The sequence below is a fragment of the Ptychodera flava genome, chromosome 12, assembly GCF_041260155.1.
Source record: "Ptychodera flava strain L36383 chromosome 12, AS_Pfla_20210202, whole genome shotgun sequence".
In the NCBI taxonomy this organism is placed as follows: Eukaryota; Metazoa; Hemichordata; class Enteropneusta; family Ptychoderidae; genus Ptychodera; species Ptychodera flava.
This window is the reverse complement of record NC_091939.1, coordinates 31,766,770-31,789,998: the sequence shown is the minus strand read 5'-3', so window position 1 is coordinate 31,789,998 and position 23,229 is coordinate 31,766,770. Positions and strand designations below refer to the sequence as shown.

Sequence of the window (23,229 nt, the reverse complement as noted above, 5' to 3'; positions counted from 1 at the left end):
TGAAGAGGACTCTATCCTCTCTGAGGACTTGTAATCAAAGTACCCATTAACAAGTGGGGACTGTGTCATCAACGATGACTTGTTACTGAAGTGTAAAGTTTACACATCAGAATGCCCAGCTATCTCCGTCTGAAAATAGTGGGTGATCATCCCTTTTTTAAAAGAAATCATAGCATCCTAATTAGATTAAATTAGTTAAGCCTCCAATCACTAATCAACTATAGTATTTCTTGATTTGCTACAATAATTAAAATATTCTTCCCTTCAAGAAATACATTACTAAACTTTCCCTGATTGGGCATCGATCATATAAAATTTTAAATAATCTGCATAAGTGACATCATCGTTATACAACGTTTCCCTTATGTAATCGTCCAAGGGGCCTGTCTTGACTTTAGGCATTGATGATACGAATTCACTCTACTACCTTGACAATAGATGTCACTAGTACAAGTTTCTACCTGTATCCTTGATACTTAGGTATCAATGACGCAAATACATTGAATGTCCCTGACAACGGAGTTTTAACCAAGATGACGGAAAATTCTTAATGATCATTAACCCTTACACAGACTTGAAAAGTTCAGCCGTCTCGTTCACTGACCTTTATACAGATTCCGAAATTACAAAAACAATATTAATAAGCCAAAGAAAATTTAGTCTGTAGCAACAGGTATCTCGCCATGTTTTCTGTTATCATGAAACCACGTTGATCTAATCATATACAGTACCGCTAACAAAGGTAGGAACGATGTGATGTTGCTATAAATTTGTAAACTACGAGAGGGACAGTGACACTGGTGAAGGTAACACTGAAATTGATGAGATATACGAACAAAGGAAATAATAGTGGGGAATATGAAAGATACGATGACGATATCAATGACGGTGATAATTCCTGAATAATTGTCATTGTTTTCTACTATTGAATAAAATTCAAATATTTTAATTGTACAACAGTAGGCTTATTCTGCAAGAAGACTATACACATCTTTCCCTTCGACAGCTGTCATTCCTTACATTCAAACATTAAATCCGTGTTTTCCTAACTTTATACCAATATATGTTATGCCGAGTGGGTATATGGGTAACTTTTCGTTTTCATGAAACTTATAGATGTTATTAGACATTTGAATTTTCCAAAATGGAGACTCATAAAATTCTTTCCAATGATAACCTACAAGCTAGGTTTAATGTGTAAAATAAAGACGTTAACGTTGGCGTCATCCTCATCTTCATTCTCAGCCACAAGTGATTTTTGTAGCTGACACTGATAATGACGCTACTCAGCGTCAGCTTCAGTGTCATGTCCGAATAATGCCGAGGTGACACTGCCCGATGACGGATAAATGATAAAATTCTGCCTAAACTTATTAACAACGCAACTATATTCTTTCACGATTTCCTTTTGAATTCCAAAATTGGTTTGCAATTATTATTTTATCAGACGAATATCTCAGAGAGACTCATGTTTTGGTATAGTGTGTGATTTTCAGTCCATGATCCGCTGCAGTGTTTGTTGGTGTCCTGTTAACTGAGTTTAGGAAGTTTGAATGCGGACGTAAAGGGCCATAATAAAATAGAACCTATAGTCCGAAATTTCTACAAAGCGCCGCTATGCAAGGCAATATCATCCGGGAAACCCTAATTATTTAGAATTCATAAGAAAAATGAAATTTACCATAGCTTACGGCCTGAATAGTGGACGTAAATAATTTGAGTTTCAAGGAACAACAGAAATACATGGCCATTCGAACTCATGGCTAAGAATGTTGAGTCGTAAGCATATCGTGACAAACAGATATGAATATGAGGAGTTGCCAAATATTGTAAAATACGAAAGCTACAATGTTTTGATTGACATTTTAAGTGTAGTTAACCTTGGATTACATTTTTTAAAATCGCTTTTACACTGATCATTCCATCGTACACGGTCGGGAATAGTCGGATCTCACGCACGCGAGTAGCGTCATACTCAGAATCGTTTTCCCATGACCCTAGACTCTCCACAGTCGCTGTGCCTTGTTTTGTGCGCGCCCACGATGGGACTGCATTCGAAGGCTGTGCAGCTGTGAGCACGCGCTGCCAGACAAAGCGACTGTACTGTCGGTCCTTGCAAGTATATGAATATTCATAAGGGTTGTGACTTCAAAAGAAACACCTATTTAACTGGGCGGAGAGAATATATACTAGTAGCTAGTAAACCTATATACGCGGTATGGTTTTATTTTTCATTTTTAATTTTATTTGGCTATGGTACTTGTCATTTTTTATTTGATTAACGGATGTGTGGAGTTCTATAAAGTACCCGGATCAGGCAGAAATCCGACCGGTCGCTTGCAAGAACGTCCAGACCCTGGGATTCGCGTCGCGTCTCTGAAGGGCGCGCGCGTGTTCCAACAGCATGAACAGGGAAGAACGCGAATCGCAGGGTCTCTGCCAGACTACCATGACCCCTGAAGCTGAGGATGAGGATGAGGATGTCGCGAATTTCACCCTTGTAAAATAAAGTTCAGCAGACATGACATGTTCATTAAAATGGACATATTTCATTAAAATGCACACAGTTCGGCAATATCATGTTTTACGATAACTTTCAATACATGACCACAACAACTATTTCATCGGTGGAACCCTTATTTTGCTGCGTTGGCATGTACATTTGGATAACAAAAAAGGTTTCATACAAATTTTATCACTTGTATATGATCTACCGAAAACAGAATATATATCTGAGAATAGATGTAATTTATCGAATAAATTTTGGGTAGTGGTATGTTTTTATAATATTTCATGAAAACTCTAGAAGTTGTTCGTCATTACAATACACCATTGTAAAGAGGAATGAAAATCACCTGAAATGATACCCTATATGCTGAGTATTGTGTAAAATATAATTCAGCAGATAACTTACACGAAGACATGTTAAACAAAAGAGCATGCGAGTAGGCAATACTTGATTTTACGCAACCCTACAAAAAATGACCGTAACACAAGTACTACCCAAACTTTTAAAAGTCCATTTTTTATTTGTGATATGTCCCTGTTTCATAAAAAGCATTGCCTTTTGTATTATATCTAGGTAAACAATTAGTAGAAATTGAGGTAAGCTGTGACAGTAATTTGTTTATATATACTTGGGGTATAGGGTTAGCTTTTTGTGCTATTTAATAAAAACTATAGACGCTATGCCATGTTTATTTACAATGTGTAATTTTAAAGAGAAATCAAATACCTTTCAATGATACCCCACAAGCCAGGCTACGTTTAAAAATAAGGTCAGCAGATACTTACAAGAAGAAAAATTAAACAAAAACGCATTCGAGTCGGGCAATACTATGATATTGCGGTACCCTTCAAAACATGACCGTTACAGCTATAGCATCGTATTACTGACATGTCCTTGTAGCAAATAAAACAGATTTCATACTAAACATTTAACATTGTATTATGTCTAGATAAAAAATTGGTAGAATATGATATTAGCTGTAATTTGCGATATAAACTTTGGGGTCTGTTTTGGTCCTATTTCATGAAAACTATTGAAGATATTGCAAATTACGATATGTCATCTTAAAGAAATTATACCCAACAAGCCAGGTTCCATTAAAAAATAAGCTTAGCAGATGACTAACTCAAAAGAATCATGACCGTAACAGCATTTCATCCCCATATTTTTTTCTTTAAAATTCCATTGCGTATTCTAAGGATCCCAGGGCTTCTGAAAAATACAGAAAGTTTGTTATCCTTTGAAGGGTGCACGAAGAACCCCTCTTGCCCACGGTCTAACGCGACTGATTGGCTCGTGTAGTTCACACGAGTGCTTTATTGGCAGTGAGTTTCAAATCGCCAACGGCCATTATATTACCATGCCCTGTCCGTCACATTTTAATTGGTTGAGCAGAACCACGTGACTGACCACAAATACACAGTAATTGTTTGATTGCAACATGCTCGTTAGTATGCATGACAATATTAACATCGTAAACAGCGTAACTTTTGCAGTTAAAAAGTAAATTGTGATTTGTACAAAGGTCATAATCAATCACAAATGAAATGGAGCACTTGTAGACTAAGTTTAGACATTTTTTTCCAAAATAACTCTGGATGTGCGGTGCGTGTGACAGTGCAGTGTGTCGCATATTGCACACTTATTGAATGCAGTGCAGCACGTCACTGTTCAGTCAATACAACTTAAAATTTTGTGTATAACATTTTATTTATGGGCGCGGGAGGGAGGAAAGACAAAATTAAAAGGGCTCGGCAAGCCTCGCCCGTTACTATTTGGCTTTCCTCTCGCCCTTGCTCATAAATGTAGGCGTCGATCTGTATTTCTATGTTGCTTGCCCAGTTTTTTCGCCACCGACTCACAAAAATCCTAAAAAAATCCTCCTCGGAGCTTATCAGTTTTTGATTTAGCTGTGGATCCATAGCTATGGTGTTTTCAGACGGGATTCCTGCCTTTTACGGGCTGTGGTTTTGACTTCTACGATTTTTAACCCCGCTACAACAGCTATGGGATATTCCATAGACTGACGTTCAAATCCGCCACAAGCACCCTTTGCGCAAGTTTGTTCGACGATATTTTCTAACAGTTTCCATCCAAATTACACAATGCCAACACTCATCGACAGCTTGGTTAGGCTGCGTTCAAAAAATGGTGGGGGCTGCAGGAATCGCGATAAAAATCTTTTTTTTTCAGATCCCCCCTCAGTACCCTAAAAAATTGCAAGTCCCCCCCCCAATTACCATATAGCCGCATATTTATAGGGAATGCACGCAACAGCACCACCATCATCAAATTGTGAGATTGCAGCGACTCAGACTGTAAGGACAGAGAGCACGGAACACTGAAATGAAAGACAAGCAATTGCAGTGACAGTGAATGGACAAAACATTAAACTGAAACAAGTACATGTTGTTGTGTACTTAAAAATTGTAGAGACTGAATGGACAGAACATTGAACTGAAACAAATACAGTTTTTTGGGGGGGTACTTGTCTTTTTTTTATTTCGACCGCCCGCCCTGCCCGAGTATTCCTCTGGAGATGAGAAACCAAAAAAACAAGTCATTGACAATGACATAGTCCCCACTTGTAATAGGGGAGTATTATTCTTGATGGGGCAGGGAAATGTGGTCATTAAGAAGTATCACTGGAGTGTATATGTTGAGATCTATGGGCACATAGGTCTATGTCGTAGTTACCAATTTGAAACACATGAGGCATGTCTAAGTTATGGTTCTAAATCGAGAAAAAAAATCAGACCTCTAGCTGTATTGGCCAGCCAAGAAAAACATATGTGCATAATAAATGAGGTACAAGATGTGACATCTTAAGCTCTAATATCCTATCAAAATTGGAGGGTATAGAACTTGTGGTTACTGAGTTATGCATATATATGTATAATCAAGGTCAAAGGCCATCGAGGTCACGTGACATTTTGAAAAAAAATTGTATTGCTTATAAATCCCTATATGCCAAAAATCAAACCTCTAGCTCTATTTGCTTGCACAGAATTAGATATGTGCATAATTAATGAGGTTAAGCGTGTGTTGTCATAAGGTCGCCCATCCTACTAAATATAAAGGACATAGCACTTGTGGTTACTTATTTATTGACAAAAACGTATATTTTAGGTAAAAGGTTATAGAGGTCACATGACATTTGATCAAACGATTTCTATCCTATAGTTATCCCTATATACTAAAAATCAGACATCGAGCTCTATTGGCTTGCTCAGAATAAGATATGTGCATAATTAATGAGGTACAATATGTGGCGTCACAAGGTCTTCCATCATACCAAATATGAAGGGTGTACCACTTGTGGTTACTGAGTTATGGACAAATATGTATATTTCAGGTAAAAGGTCATTGAGGTCACGTGACGTCTTATCAAAAAAATTGTATTGCTAAGTTATCCCTATATACTAAAAATCAGACCTCCAGCTCTATTGGCTCGCTCAAAATTAGATATGCGCATAATTAATGAGGTACAATATGTGGCGTCATAAGGTGTCCAATCATACCATTTATGAAGGGTGTAGCACTTGTGGTTACTGAGTTATGGACAAATATGTATATTTGAGGTCAAAGGTTACCGAGATCACGTGACATTTTGTCAAAAAAAATGTATTGCTAAGTTATCCCTATATACCAAAAATCAGACCTCTAGCACTATTGGCTCGCTCAAAATTACATATGCGCATAATTAATGAGGTACAATATGTGGCGTCATAAGGTGTCCCATCATACCATATATGAAGGGTGTAGCACTTGTGGTTACTGAGTTATGGACAAATATGTATATTTGAGGTCAAAGGTCATCAAGGTCACGTGACATTTTGTCAAAATATCTGAGATATCTGCGTGAATGGAGGGACATGACCCAATCTATAAGCCCCCTGGACTTCATCCGTGGGGCTAAAAACTGTGTCACTGCATCCTTTTTGCAATATGAATACGATGAGAAACTAAATTTTTATTTTACTTGGCCTTATACATGGGATTCTGAGCATAACTGACTTATACATGGGAGTCTATGGAGAAATGCCTTATACATGGGAGTCTATGGAGGTGTAAACTAAAAAGTCCTCTAACACGGCCAAATTTGATCGCATTATGAAACAAATCGACGTGCATCTGTATGGGGTAGGGTACTATCCTTGTGCAAAGTTTGAAAGAAATTGACCAGGACATGTCTGAGATATCTGCGTGAACGGACGGACTGACGCACGGACGGACGCACGGACGGACATGACCCAATCTATAAGTCCCCCCCCCCCCCGACTTCGTCCGTTGGGACTAATAAAAGGTTCACCCTAAGCTATAGTCCACATGAATGTATGACCTAAGGGATGAACTTCCACTATTCAAATATGGTATTGTTGCCCCACCCATTACTATGACGCGATACCTCATGAATTTGTAATAGCAAGGGGAATTGAGTGAGGCGTAACAGTCGCTTGTACCACAGGGTGTTGTCTACATGTCCGTCCCAGGGGTGGGTAGGTGTTTCGTTGTATCGCTAATTTATTTATTTATTTATTAATTCTTTATTTCGGACAATGAGCATGTCCATATATAAATGGTTACAGGATTGGCAAAAAGAATGATACAAAAAAGGTTACATCAAGAAATATTCATTTATGGGTTAGACCATAAAGACATATTTCTGAACACAGATTAGAAGACTGAATTTATCCATCTTTTCCTCAAGTCAGAAGTGAAGTACACAACATCATACACCTTACGTATAATTAGGTTCTCACTCATAGAAACCCTTTTCATCAAACTATTGATTTGCTTTCTAAGCAAAGCATCAAAAGTGTCAATCCTATTATATACAAACATAGTACTAGCACTGCTGCGTCTGTCATATCGTAGAAGTATGCGACCAGCATTATTGTAAGCAACTTTCAATTGTTTCAGGGCGCTTTTATTATAGCTGACCCATAAGTTACCACCATACAATTGATAGCAATATGCTTTAAAGAGTTTACATTTAACACTCTGAGAACACATAGAAAATTTTCTCAAAAGCATGTTAGCAGAGATATAAAAAGATCTCCTCTGACGCTCGATATCAGAATTGTCACTGAAGGTATTTGCCAACATATAGCCGAGGTGCTTTTTCTTTTCAACAAATCGCAGTTTAACTCCATTGAGATAAACAGCCGGAATATGTTCCATCATACATCGCTTGAGAATTATACACATACATACAGTTTTCTCTGTATTGAAAACAATATCATGAATATTGCCATAATTGCTACATATATTTAAAAGTATCTGAGTTCATTTCACTGACGGGTTTATCAGACATATATCATCTGCATACATCAGATGGTTAACAAAAATACCACCGATGTTGCAACCAACCTTAGAATTAATCAATCTATGGCTAAGATGATCCATATACACATTGAAAAATTTTGGGGACAATACACCACCTTGCTTCACACCGTTTTTAACAGTAAAATGTGTTGAAATACAGGAGCCCCATCGAACAGAGATTTCCTGCGTTCTGTACCAGGTTAAAAGGTATCTCACATAGCAAATAGGAACATTACGGTTGATCAGCTTCTTGAATAATGACCAGTGATTCACACGATCGAAAGCTTTAGAAGCATCCATAAAAGTAACGATAACATTGCTACCATGACTTCTATAATAGCTAATGACCTCTTTCAGGACAAACATACACATATCAGTAGAATGACAAGTTTTAAAACCAAATTGGTAAGGTGAAGATCCAAGAAACGACTCAATCTTATTCAAAATAACTAATTCAAAAACTTTCGAGGTAATAGTAGACAGAGCAATCGGGCGATAGTTGTTCTTATCGCTTACATTTTGCTCTTATCCTTAACAATGGGCACTAACAAAACTTCAGAAAATCTAGGAGGACATACATTATGAATAAGCATTGAAGTGAGACACATGCTCAAAAGTACAATTAACTTATTACTAGCATATACAAAATGCTCAGATGAGAGAGAATCTGGACCAGCAGATTTACCTTGTTGTAACTTGTCAATGGCTTTACGAACATCACTAGGTGATACAAAACTCATTTGATCAAGGTTGCAATCGTCAACCTTATCTTACACGAATTCTTTGTCTCTAACCGAGTGCACCACATTTAAGAGATCACTAAAATGGTTCCGCCACATTTCAGAGATATTGACATCGCCACTGCAGCCATCTACAGTGTTGGGTCTAGGCGGAGTCTTTGCATTAATTCTGTTGATGGACTGCCAAAATGCATTACAATTACCAGTAAACAAACTATTCGCAGCCGCATCAGCTTTGATTTGCTCCTCATTACGTCTGCAACTTCTTAAAGCATATTTAAATCTCGCATGCGTACGACGCTTGAATTCAAAAAGGGGCCCATTCCTCGGTTTTCCACTTTCACGCCATAGTTTAAATGCATCCCGAGCAACAGAATGGACGTCTTTGAGGTAATCATTTCACCCTGTCACAGTATGATCAACATTATCACGAATACATGGTGAAATCTGAAGACCTGCTGAATACAAGCTATCAATAATATCATCATAAAACTGAGAAATACACCGAGCATGATTTGTGTTGTAGCAATGAACATCCTTACAACAAAGACTATCAGTTGGAATGTGAATCTCAGCAAGAAGCTTGTCAGAGATATTACGATATTCATACGTTTATTACAGTTCACCTTAGACCAATTTACAGATTTCCCAGAGTACTGCTTATGGTTGTTATTAAGATTTTCACATGACGGCAATGTACCAGTATTGAGAACTATGCTGAGTGGGAAATGATCAGAAGATATAACATCATATAAAACAGACATCGGAATTAATACACTGGTGAGTAGAGAGTGACGAAATACAGTGGTCAAGACATGAAGTGGTACCATGTACGTCACTGACATAAGTAAATGGTAATAAAGTAATAAAGATATATTCTACCAACCTTTGGTGTTTCGGTCTGAACCTAGCACTGCCCTTGACAATCTTGCGTATACGTTTTTATCAACATGCTGCGTCTATTATCTGATGAGTTTGAGTGACTAATTAGCCAAAGTAATCAAGGGTAAATTACTAATCTGTGGACGCTCTCACCTACGGTGGCCCATATGTGACAGGTATAAACTTATTTACACAGACAAAACTTTAGTTTTGATGGACAAAACTTTAATTTTGGGGGACATAACTCTAATTTTTGCGGACAAAACTCTAATTTGGGAGGACACATCTCTGATTTCTACTGACACAATTCTAATTTGGGCAGACAAAACTTTAATTTGGACGGACACAATTCTAATTTGGGCCACCAGATCTCTATTTTCTACGGACACAATTCTTATTTGGGCAGACAAAACTTTGATTTGGACGGACACAATTCTAATTTGGGCCACCAGATCTTTATTTTCTACGGACACAATTCTTTTTTCAGCGGACAAAACTTTCATTTGGACGAACACATATTTAATTCTTATGGACACAAGTCTTATTTTGTAGAGACACAACTCTAATTTTCTTGGACACAATTTTAATTTCTTGAGATACAACTTTAATTGCTCCGGAACAAGTCTCATTTCCACGTAGGCAACTCCTATTTCAACAGCCTGCCCTCTAGTGTTCAATGTGACAACAAGCAACTTGCAGAGACAAAACTTTAACTTTCGAGGACAAAACTTTCTTTTCCTCACGGCGGATATTGAAGGATCCCACAATACTGTTCGTCCGCTAATGGCGCTGTGCTGCTGCGCTGGCAATGGAGACTTGTAGCGACTTTATTGCGGAGTATTGCGAAGACGACTTGATCTAGTATTTCTTTTATAGAGGATATAGGTACGACGAAATTGTGTTGTTCCTGGCAAAATATTATGACATTCATATCAGTCCAAGAACTCTCATGAGGCGATTGGCACAGTTGAATTTACAGCGACGATCTGCTCATTATGATACCATTGTTGTGAGAGACTCTATTATTCAGATACTGGACGACCCTGGCTGTGTAGGGGGTATAGAACAGTGTGGCATTCCCTTCAGTTGCGTGGCATACGTGTGCCAAGAAGTGTTGTTCAAGAAATGTTGAGGGAATTGGATCCGGAAGGCAGCGAATTACGGGGAGCGCACCGTCTTAAACGGAGGAAGTATCTTTACCCAGAGCCTAATTGTGTGTGGCACATCGATGGCTACGATTAGCTAAAGCCCTTTGGGTTCCCTGTACACGGGTATGTTGATGGATATAGCAGGAAGATTTTATGGCTGCTCGAGTATGTTAAGGCGAGGCTCGAAAAATATCTTATGAATATGCAAATTAGAACTAGTAAATATTCATGATCCACGAGCGCGCTCAGCATAACTGGATAGCGCGCTATAGCGGACCCCGGGATAGCGGACGTGTGGTGTGCGAGTGTAACCTTCGAGGCTTCAGTTCATGTGGGCAAAAGACCCTAACGGGATGTTTTGAACGGCTATTTATGCTAACCAACCTCACCGTTTCGGTCTTTAGCATATCCACGACCCACGAAGACTTAAACATATCGAAATGAACGCAGTGACACAAATGATATTGTGGCTATACGCCATCATGGTCGCGCCGCCATCAGCATATGTTGATCCCTGATGTGGCCCGCCACTTGTTTTCGCCATCATTCATCAAGGACAGACTCAGATGTTTTTGCAACAACTGGTTGTCACTACTCACGACATGTACAAAAAACCGTCTGAGACAAAATCAAGGTTAAGTATTTTCTCGATCTCCAGAACTGCTCTCGCACTGTACCGACGCAATCGCTGAATGCGCGCGTGCTGAAATGGACGCGACCGTCTCGTTACTAGGATACAGTCAGCTGTCTCTACCCATAAAGCATTGTATGTGGTCCCTGGATGGGCGTCCCCAGGGGTCCGCGGGCGGGCCGGCTAGAGTCCCAAATTAGGAAAAGAAAAATGCCAAAATCCAGCCGCTAAACATGTTATATTTTTAAAATCGCTGACTTGGATATTATATTGACATGTTTGTCAATATCATGCTGACAATTCTTTATCCAAGAAAGCAAGTGCAGGCACAGTTTCATCCCAATTACGCTCGTTTTGGAGGTCGTCCGTCAAAGGTCAGCTGATATTTTGTGGCGAGTCATTAATACGGGGGCGAAATTTCTTACAGTATAGGTCGCACTAGTGATGGTAAGTGAGGTCAACGCGGATAATGTGGTTATTTACAGCATCTAGGGGAGTCTACCGGCTGGATTCTGTGCTCAAACGGACAATACCATTTTCGAACCAAAAATACCCTTATTTAGTCAAATTAATAATTATTTCGGGGATTTCATCAACATAATACTATTTTGCGGAGTCGTTTTAGATAAAATACGTATACAAAGTTTGACTAATACGGAAGGATGTGCTCATTTAGCCAGTAAAACCGAAACGCACTCGTCGATAGAGGGCGCCCTTGCAGGAGCCGTGCCTTAACATACTCGAGTGTATATAACCCGTTCTAATAATTTGCCAGACAATGTGGCCGCATACTATTTACATGCTGTGCGTGAATTTGGAGGGTGCCCCATTGAGTTGGATACTGATTTGGCTACTGAAAACGGACAGTGGCAGCAATTCAGTGCTTCTTTCGAGATGACTCAGATGCTCACAGATATGTTGCCCCACAACGTAATCAAAGAATTGAGGCTTGGTGGTCATTTCTTCGCAGAAATCGTTCATCATGGTGGATCATCCTGTTCAAAGATTTGGAAGCACAGGGTATCTTTGACAGTAGTGATAGACTGAATAAGGAATGTTTATGGTTTTGTTTTGCCGGCTTCCTTCAAGAAGACTTGGATCATGTGAAAGAACACTGGAACACACACTATGTAAGACAGTCTCGAAATGAGACTGTCTGTGGTAGACCTAACTCATTGTACTTCATTCCAGAACACCATGGTGGCACAGGCAATTTGATTCTGCCTGTTCCAGAGCAAGAAATAAACTATGCAGAAACACAAATCATTGGATCAGATGGTACAAATGAAAACCAGGATTACTTCAAGTATGTGGTTCAAAGTTGTCAACTGTCAGTACCAGAAAATTGGCGGGAATCCAAAGCCCTGTACGAGAATTTACTCGTTTGTGCAAGTGATGGCACATAATGTGCATTAAGGAATGATTGCAGTGGAATAGTAATTTTTTGTTTTGTATTGTTAAAGCCCCATGAGCTGCAGCTCAATAAAATTTGTGAATCAAATGTCGCCAATATTCTTGTCTCAGATATTTTTCTAATTAATAACATTGACTGAAAGTATATCATAAAAATACTTGTTTGTGACAAAACAGCAAAGACAATAAATAGATATCAGTGTATTTGAAATTTTTCTTCATTTTCTAAAACATCAAATATTGCAATGGAAGAAACAGTATGCAGTATCTCAGTTGTATTCAGTTCCGAGTGTTCTAGTGAATGGGATCACATTTTCTTTACAAAGATTCATATAGGTAAATACTCCATTGTCTTTTACAGAATGCGTTAAAAGGGGGGAAATATGCAAATTTCAGTACAGTGAAGAATGTTGGTTCAGTTATTCAAAACTGTTTGTCATTTTAAAATCCTTCATTCATGTTTCATGCTATATAAAGTAAACACTGTTTGATAACTACTAACCCCCACCCTCAATGTACTGGGAGGAAGATATAGAACTGCCCAGGAATAGTAGATTTATTTGGTTGAAGTTTGCTCCAGAGGTGTGAAACCGTTCTGGGCTCTACTTAACTGAATTTTAGAGTGCATTTGGCTCTACAATTTTATATTGAACAATGTCCTTGCCTGAGGAGACTAAAAAAGTACATCAATTATCTTACAGCGTCATTTCATTGCAAATCTTACAATGAAAAGAAGCTTTAAGATGATTTTAGTACCTTTTCAACCATAAATGGATGTAACATACGACTGGTTCTGTCTCTGGCCTCTCAGCTAGGCGACTGATGCCGTATGTTGTGGGTTCGAATCCGATTGAAAACTATCCGTATACAGTAAGCACTAGCACCATGGTTGGCGAGGCGATCTACTGCGATGTAGACGAACAGTATTGTGGGATACTTCAATATCCGCCGTGAGGAAAAGAAAGTTTTGTCCTCGAAAGTTAAAGTTTTGTCTTTGTAAGTTGCTTGTTGTCTCATTGAACACTAGAGGGAAGACCATTGAAATAGGAGTTGCCTACGTTGAATGAGACTTGTTCGGGAGTAATGGAAGCTCTATCTCAAGAAATTAAAATTGTCTCCAAGAAAAATAGAGTTGTGTCTGTACAATATAAGACTTGTGTCCATAAGAATTAAATATGTGTTCGTCCAAATGAAAGTTTTGTCCGCTGAAAAAAGAATTGTGTCCGTAGAAAATAGAGATCTGGTGGCCCAAATTAGAATTGTGTCCGTCCAAATCAAAGTTTTGTCAACCCAAATTAGAATTGTGTCCGTAGAAAATAGAGATCTGGTGGCCCAAATTAGAATTGTGTCCGTCCAAATTAAAGTTTCGTCTGCCCAAATTAGAATTGTGTCCGTAGAAATCAGAGATGTGTCCTCCCAAATTAGAGTTTTGTCCGCAAAAATTAGAGTTATGTCCCTAAAAATTAAAGTTTTTTCCCCAAAAACTAAAGTTTTGTCTGTGTAAATAAGTTTAAACCTGTCACATATGGGCCACCGTACTCACCAGATTATCACCGGATTAAATTTGACAAAGTCAATAACGAACGCACCAGCAAGGTATAACTGAAGATACCTTGCTGGTGCGTTCGTTATTGACTTTGTCAAATTTAATACGGTGATAATCTGGTGAGAGCGTCCAAAGATTAGTAATTTACCCTTGATTACTTGGCTAATTAGTCACTCAAACTCATCAGATAATAGACGCAGCATGTTGATAAAACGTATACGCAAGATTGTCAAGGGCAGTGCTAAGTTCAGACCGAAACACCAAAGGTTGGTAGAATATATCTTTATTAGCGATACAACGAAACACCTACCCACCCTGGGGACGGACATGTAGACAACACCCTGTGCTTGTACCAGCAAATACCGGAAGCTACGCCAATACGCGAGACCAAGCGGTACAAGCGACTGGCGAGAGTCTATCGTTCATCGCGTGATATCGATGACCATCGTTCGTGTTGTGGACATTGCCAGTCTCACATAACTGAAATCAAACTTTTACTAGGGAAAAAAGTTAAGTCCTAGGATCTGTGATCGTTCATTGGGCGCGGATACGATGCCGGCCATAATCTCTCAGTTTGTGTTTAGAAGTCGAGAGGTCGCCGCCTACGTCACTGCAGTGACGTGCTGATGCAGTGAGCCTCGACCAACAATTTTACGCCAGCAAAATGGCGGTCTCCGTATAGTTATGTCGGGTAAAGCCATAGGGGAAAGCATGAATGTCCGTCCCCAAGGGTTGGGGTGGGGGTAGGGGTGTCAGCACAGGATTCTTCTTGCTATGGTTTATTTTATTTTAATACGTTTGACTGCGATATGTATTGCCAATAAAGATTTATACCACCGACCTTTCTTTGCAGCTTTGGTTTCTTTGTCTTATGTTAGCACTAGTTTTTGTAAGGATTTTTTTTTCTCCTTCGCCGTGGAGCTAAAAAGGAGCTCCATGCTCCGAGTTTTGTCACTGTGTTGCGTCCATTATCTGATGTGTTTGATTGCCTAATTCGCCAAAGCAAGCAAGGGTAAATTACTAATATTTGGACGTTGTCATCAGATTATCGCCGGATTAACTTGACAAAGTCAACAACGAACGCACCAGTAAGGTGCGTTCGTTGTTGACTTTGTCAAATTTAATCCAGTGATAATCCGGTGACAGCGTCAACAGATTAGTAATTTACCCTTGCTTACTTTGGCCTATTAGGCACTCAAACTCATCAGATAATAGATACAGCCCGTTGATAAAACGTTAACGCAAGATTGTAAAAGGCAGTGCTAAGTTAAGACCAAAACACCAAAGGTTGGTAGAATCATGGAGGTAGATTATTCGCAATACAACGAAACACCTACCCACCCCTGGGGACGGACACGTAGGCATCCCCCTATGGTAAAGCTAGGAAAAAAGTGATATTTCAGTGAATTTTGGGCGGATTTCTGGTCGTGGTGAGTCCCTAATAGCCAAGCTGTCGATGTGTGTTGTCAATTTGTAATTTGCATGGAAACTTTTCGAAATATCGTCAAACAAACTTGCGCAAAGGGTGTATTTGTACGCTTGTCTATGGAATATCCCATAGCTGTGGTGGCGGGGCTAAAGCCCCTGTAGTTGTAACTCTTGAAATTTGTCGACCTGAAAAAGGCTTTCTTTTTTCTCCGGTTTTCTTTAAATTCTACGGATTTACAGGATATACTCTTTTACCACTGAAAAATTGGACAAGTAAATTTAAATTTTCACCGTTATTTTGATTTCACGCCATTTTTAAAAATTGGTAATATTACGAAGAAAACATAGCATTTGGTGTCCGATTGAAAAATTCAGCACTATGCTTTATATTGGACTACTCTGTTGTTTCTGTGAAGATTCCAATGTATATATGCACTGCGTATTGTGTTTTTGCTTTATTTGCATGAGGGCGCCATTTTATGTATTCTTCATTTATCTTGCTCAAAATTGCACATTTAGTCCCAGTGAACTGTTTATTCTACCTGTATAAACACCTCTCAATGAGTACATTCCAATAAAGTTGTTTTATTTTGGAAGTAAAATCACAAAATAATGCGAAAAAGTTACAGCTATCGGGCCTTTAAAATCGTAAAAGTCAAAACCAGCCCGTACAAAACAGGAATCCCGTCTGAAAACACCACAGCTATGGACCCACAGCTATTGTTTATTGGAGTGATTGTAAGCGCTTGGCTTGATTGCACAGATGCTTACGATGATAACTTGTAAGTATATGTGACCTTTTGCGATCGATAAAGGCGAAGAAAGCCGCATTTACTGGAGCGCGAGCCTGTGTGTTACCTCTTCTGCTTCTTCCTATACTCAGACAAGTTATTCTTGTTTGTGTCTTACACGATGAATGCCGCCATTGCCTTGACCCCTTTCGTTGGGGACATGAGTCTTTAAATCTACAGGAAGTGTATAGACGGTCACGCTCTTCTAATAGGACTATCTAGACGATTTCCGAGGTAGTATAGACAAACTTCACACAGAAATTTAACTTACCAGCGTTTCCAACGAAAAAAGGGTCCGTTCACAAGGACTACAATCTCACGGGAACGCTCTCTGTCAAGATGTACTATTTCTGTTCTTTGACCAACAACAGGTTTGTAAGAAACGTAAAAGAAATTACCATTATGAAAAGGGGGTGGCGTGGAGATAAGGGACATCACTTAATTCATGAGAAAATATACCACTTCATACATTGGAAACACACACTTGCTGCCGTCTTTGTTGTAGTGGGACTTCTCCACTTGCATTGTCTTGATACCAAAAACAGGGAACTTATGCCTTTTGTTTCGAATCGGATTGGGCGCAACCGGTCTGAGGGGAATGTTACAGTCTGGTAGGTAAAATTTTGTCCCCGGAAATTTAGTGCGCCCGTCGATGGAATGTGTCGCTCGGTAAGCACGCTGAATTGGTCGCGTTGTCATTTGATATGACTTATTGTTGCCAAATGACAACGCGATCAATTCAGCACTGCTGGAAATGCTGCTTAGGTCACGGTCGTTGCATGTGTGTAGACAAAGACTGCATTGGCACACCTCCCGATGTAAACTGAGATGGTGACGATGAGAAACATGGCATCATTAAAGAGGCGTCCTCTTTAATGTAAGCTGTATTCACGTCGACCGGGTGATTCGAAAAGGGCGTAGTGACAATTCACCTGCTTCGTTGAAGGCAAGAACAACTTACAGAAAACACAAAGGTTAGAAAACTATTTGAAAGCGAAGTAACTGACCCTTGTGTACATCCCCTTTCAAATCCAGAAAAATCGCATGATGCTTACAGAAGGCAAGGCAATGAAACTTCTATCTGAAAATAAGAAGAGAGCAATTAAATAATTTATAAATATAGGGGAGAAGCAGCTCCGAGTCTGCCTGGACGCTGATGATAACATAAGGAAATGTCAGCAACAACTGGGAGAGCAGCGATACTACACAAAGGTAACAGCAGATGGCACAAAATGGATATAGAAGAAATAAACAACCCAAAATAAAATGTATGATGAAAAACACATCGATTACCACATATATATCTCAGTCCATTTAAAAGTAAATACAAACACCACTTTTATACCACCTGCAAAAAATACACAAAACTCGACCACTTGGCACAAAGTTCATATGACGCTCGATAATTGGATGCTCAAATCCAACTTTTCACATTTTGAAACAGATTGTGGAAAAACAACAAAAAATAAAGGATAACACAACAGATTTACACTGAAAATTGAGAAAATCAAAGTTCAAAACAATGTGACTTTGGTAACATTAGACGTTGAGTACATGGACATACTATTACATCACATAATGAAGCAGTCAACAGGGCATTCAATCAGAAATCGTTACCCAACGATCGGATTGGAAAATCACAAACAAAATATATGCAAGCCTTGCTAGAAATAAATAAGAGAAACTATGGACTTGAATTTGACAATGAATTCTGACAAAGAATATTTGGGACGGTCCAGTATGGGATCTCCAGCTCCACTGGAAATAGCTGACATTACATTTCACGATAAAGAAAATAATACAATGTAATACAGCAACATGCGTAACAAATATCTTTTGGCTGAGATTCAGAGACGGATAATTTCTTTATTGGAATGCAACACGATCTCAATGAATTCAAATCAACGAAATGCATCCAACTTTCAAATTTTCATGTGAAACTCTTCAAGAAATAACATATTTAGTCCTAATTGTCTGTCAAAAAGGTTACCGATACAACAAAGACAATTCTCGCCACCGGAACACACAAAAACAACTGACACATTCCAGTTAATACACAACAAGCCATGTCACTCTAGGTCAACATTCAAGTGCCTCATTAAAAGTGAAACATTGGAGAACATGCAACAACAAAAAGGATTTTAGACGTGAATACTGTAGTGAAAAAAGCCTGCGAGACCGACAATACGAAAAACGAGAAGTACAAAACATCATCGGGGAGAGAGTACATAAATCAAGAAGGCAAGTGGAACAAAAAGAAGCAAAAACCAAGGAAAAGAGTCAATGAATTCCATATATCAGAACTAAGAGAATCAAACAAGCCCTGACTGAAAATTGATGTGAATTTGAAAAACAGTTTGAAGAATCTATTTCTAAAACAACTGATTATCGCAAACAAAATAATTAGAAACAAAGACAATACACTTAGAAATCACCTGATCAGAACTCACAATCCCTCTGAATGTCCTTACTTCAATAACCTGAGCAAACACAATTACTGTCAGACCATTTGTTTAAGTCTCACAATATATCAAAGTGTCATTTTTCCAGATGTACTTCCGGATGTACTTGTCCATAAGATGGGGGTTCAGTCCAAATTCAAAACTAAAGATTTTGTACACGTCTTCACATTACAGCACGCTTTGACACTATACAGTGTTAAACACTCAAACTTATTACAAATAATGTCGTACAGAGATAAATCGATGTTATATTGAGAAAGAGAATATTTTATTCAGATGACTTACAACCTTTAACGGTCGTCATATAAAGAAAAATCACAATTTTAAAAATGACTCAACAGTTTCTTCTTGATAGGTTTCTAGTGCTAAAAACTATGCAAATTGTCAAAGCGTCTTTTCAAAACATTGAAACGCCACAAGTGTTTCTTCATGCCAAAGAAATATATTCAAACTTTCAAATCATTGAAATAGCTTGTTTAAAACATGGCATATGACCGAATATGTTCTTTGTAGAAATGTTGGCCGCCATATTGGATTTATGCAAATTAATAAAGCGCCTTCGCAAGTCATTGCAACAAAAAATTCTTTTGCAATTTGAGGTGGGTGTAAACCTAATTCGACTTTGCAAGTGATGATAAACTTTTAAATTCGCTTTGCCTATAAAGTTTTCAACCTGTTGATTTTGGAAATTCGATATGACAGTTACATGCCGAGGAGATTTTTGTCGATAATGGTGGGAGTGTCGTATCGATCGCGACTGTTGGCGTATAGTCTTGTGTTCCCTGTGTAGTTATGTTTTGTACCACAGAGTCTCGCGAGCAATATTCGTCTAGAAGTTATGATCAATAAATGTCTTGTATTAATTTTTTTTTGTTATACAAGCCTTACCTGTGTCTTGTCTGTGCCTATTACTTTACCCTAGCTATCTGTGTACAGAAAACATTCCATATTAGTTGATTGCCCTCCCTAATCTCCTTCCCCGTCCTCTTCATTAATTTGTTCTGCCGATCACTGGCGCGGGGGCTTATCGCCCTGACCTGATAACTCGTTAGCAGCTCATAAGGTCCGTCTACTACCTTATGAGCTGCTAACGAGTGATTTGGTCAGGTGACAGGGTGATAAGCTCCCACGTTGGTGATCGGCAGAACAAATTAATGAAGGGGATTGGGGAGGGCAATTAACAGATATATATGGACTGTTTTCTTTGCAATACTATACACAGATAGCTAGGCACATACTAGACACAGGTAAGGCTTGTATAATCATGGATGTATTACATCCAAGGTATAATGAAAAAACAATTTAATACAAGACATTCATTGATCATATTCATAACTTCTAGACGAATATTGCTCGCGAGACCCTGTGATTGTACCGTTGTAGTGGTGTGTGATGTCAATCTATCACCAGTTGTTATTCGGTGTGTTTCTGTTGCGTCTGCCGTTGACGGCGTTGGCGCTGCGTGGGTTGGAGTCGTTGCATACACCGTTGGAAAAGAATTCACTTGTCACGCTTTATGAGGTTAAATTCTCATAAAGTACCTCGGTCATACGATGAAAACGTTATTCCAAGGTCGGGCCCTTCCGCCTTACGGGGTGGGGCACCCGTCTATGTATACTTCCCGGGGCCATAAATATGAACATACCAAAGGTCTTCAAAAGGGAGCCCAGAGAAATAAATACTGCAATGTATTCAAATGAGAACCAAACAAACTGAACGCCCAGGTTCACCATACACAGTTTGTCCTCTTTCATTCACTACCTATGTTCAGTAATCTAGAATTTGATTCGGATTCGAACTTCATCCGACGCACGATGTTGGAGAGTCGAGGGAATACTCGGGAAATCAACCTGGCCAACGACAGCTATACCCAGCGAAATCTCCGCCCTTTGCTAGGGAATTTTGCAATTAGCTGTCGAAACGCAGCTGTCTGCGACGGGGTCGTTGCGTCTATGCAGGTCATGAAAAGTTCAACCCTGCTACAGAAAACTTGGGACCGGCTGTCAGGTTGGCAAAAATGGGTGAATAACGACGACCCAACTTGAGTCAAGACTTTGAACAGCCAAATAAACAAAAGTGAACGTAATTCAGTTATTGCTCATTCCCTAACTCCTTTTGTGAACAAAATCTCTGGTTCGTTCACGTATTTCTGCTGATTTCCAAGGAGTATTCAAACTTTCCAATCTGGCAGCGGACTCTGTCCGCATGTCCCTCACTCTAAAGCGTGACATTTCATTAGCATATCAATGGAAGTCATTTTTAGCACTCGAGTGACAATCTTGAATACTCCTTCGAAAATCAGCCGAAATACGTAAACGAACCAGACATTTTGTTCATAAAATCAGTTAGGGAATGAGCAATAATCAGAGTTCAGGCAGGTATAGGTCATTTTATTGGATTACACTCATTTTGGTTTATTTTGCCGTTGGAAGTCCCTACACAAGTTTGGTCGTCTATCTGACTGCCCGGGGCAGTCAGGTAGGGTGGGGTTGACCTTGATGACGCGCATAGACACAGCCGACCCCGTCACAGACAGCTGCGTTTCCACAGTTATTTTGCAATAAGGTAAATGGGGTGAATATATTTACGCTTGTATATTTTCTCATGCTTCGAAAACTGAGTGTTTGTCACCCTGACCTCTGCGCGAATTGATTAACTGAACACACTTTTCATGGGAAAACAAGTCGTTTTCAATGACATAGTCCCCGTCTAATATAAATTTTGTCAATGTACTGGCTCAGAGGTGAAAGTTGGGAAATGTGTTTGTAAATGCACTGAATAGTCACAAGTCCAGTAGTGGGGGATATTCACAAGTGTGTGTACACACTTTGTCAGAATACAAGCGTTGAAATATGCTTAAACTGCGCCTTTTGCTCATTTCAGTAAATGATAATGTAATGGAACATGGGAGGAAAATCGGCTACGAAGGGCGCGTCACATATAATTTTGCAGAATTACTTAGACGGGAAGGGTTAGCGTTGAGACAACAGTGAACTTGAATTTGTATAAATATGGGATCTAAAATAACCTCGGATTGTTTTCTTGAGCAAATTTTAATACAGATCAATATCAATTATGACTATGTTACACAAATAACATGTTTTATGTTGCTATGGGTTATTTGAGATCTATAGAAGCAAAACTGCCAAAATATTCATAAAAAATACAAATTTAAAAGTATCCCAACAAAAGTTACACATTTGAATAGGAATTGTGAAAAGAACCCATGAAACATATATCCACCTAATTTGAACTAAGACTCAAGAGTTTTGGCAATTTTTACGAATTTTACTTTTTTTCTTCATTTACATATTTTTGAAAGAAACACATTCAATCGAATGAATCACATCTCAACCCCATGATGCACCTGCATACCAAATACTAAGACCGTGGGAGCTGCAGTTCTGACGTTTTCCATGTGAACATACATACATACATACATACATACATACATACATACATACATACATACATACATACATACACACACACACATAAATACATACATACATACATACATACATACATACATACATACATACATACATACATACATACATACATACATACGTACGTACGTACATACATACATACATATATACATACATACTTTATTAACATACTTTATTAACAGACATACAGACAGACATTCTGTTTCTTGCTTAAAAGTATAGCTAGCATTGCCATATACATATGGAAGTAAGGAAGCTCATAAAAATAAGATATAGGGATCACACAAGTTTTTTTATTGTGTGTATTAATTATCAGACAATTGTCAACTACACCTATAATTATCAACAAGACTGAGCACGAAGTATAGAAATTGACTAGTTTTGGGGAATACAAATTTAAATGTATCCCAACAAAAGTTACACATTTGAATAAGAACTGTGAAAAGAACCTATGAAACACATATCAACATAATTTGAACTAAGACTCAAGAGTTTTGGTAATTTTACCAATTTTACTTTTTTACTTAATTTGCATATTTTTTACACAAACAGTTTCAATCGAATAAATTCACATCTCAACCGTATAATGCGCCTGCATACGAAATACTAAGACCGTAGAAGCTGCAGTTCTGACGTTTTCCATGTGAACATACATACATATTGACAGACAGACAGAGGAACAGACAGACAGAGGAACAGACAGACAGACAGACAGACAGACAGACATACATACATACATACATACATACATACATACATACATACATACATACATACATACATACATACATACATACACATTTTATTAACATACATACAGACAGACAGACATTCTGTTTCTTGCTTAAAAGTATAGCTAGCATTGCCATATACATATGGCAGTAAGGAAGCTCATAAAA

At 38.6% G+C, this 23,229-nt stretch overlaps 1 protein-coding gene across 1 annotated transcript in view; it reads right to left on the bottom strand.

Annotated features, from left to right (window-relative positions):
- LOC139145669 (glutathione hydrolase 1 proenzyme-like) overlaps nt 1-17,122 on the bottom strand; it is a 41,311-nt gene extending 24,189 nt beyond the window's left edge. Inside the window, exon 1 of the mRNA XM_070716959.1 lies at nt 16,688-17,122. The gene's annotated coding sequence lies outside the window, so the exon portion shown is untranslated. The remainder of the gene's footprint in view (nt 1-16,687) is intronic.
- Between the last annotated feature and the right edge of the window lie 6,107 nt (nt 17,123-23,229).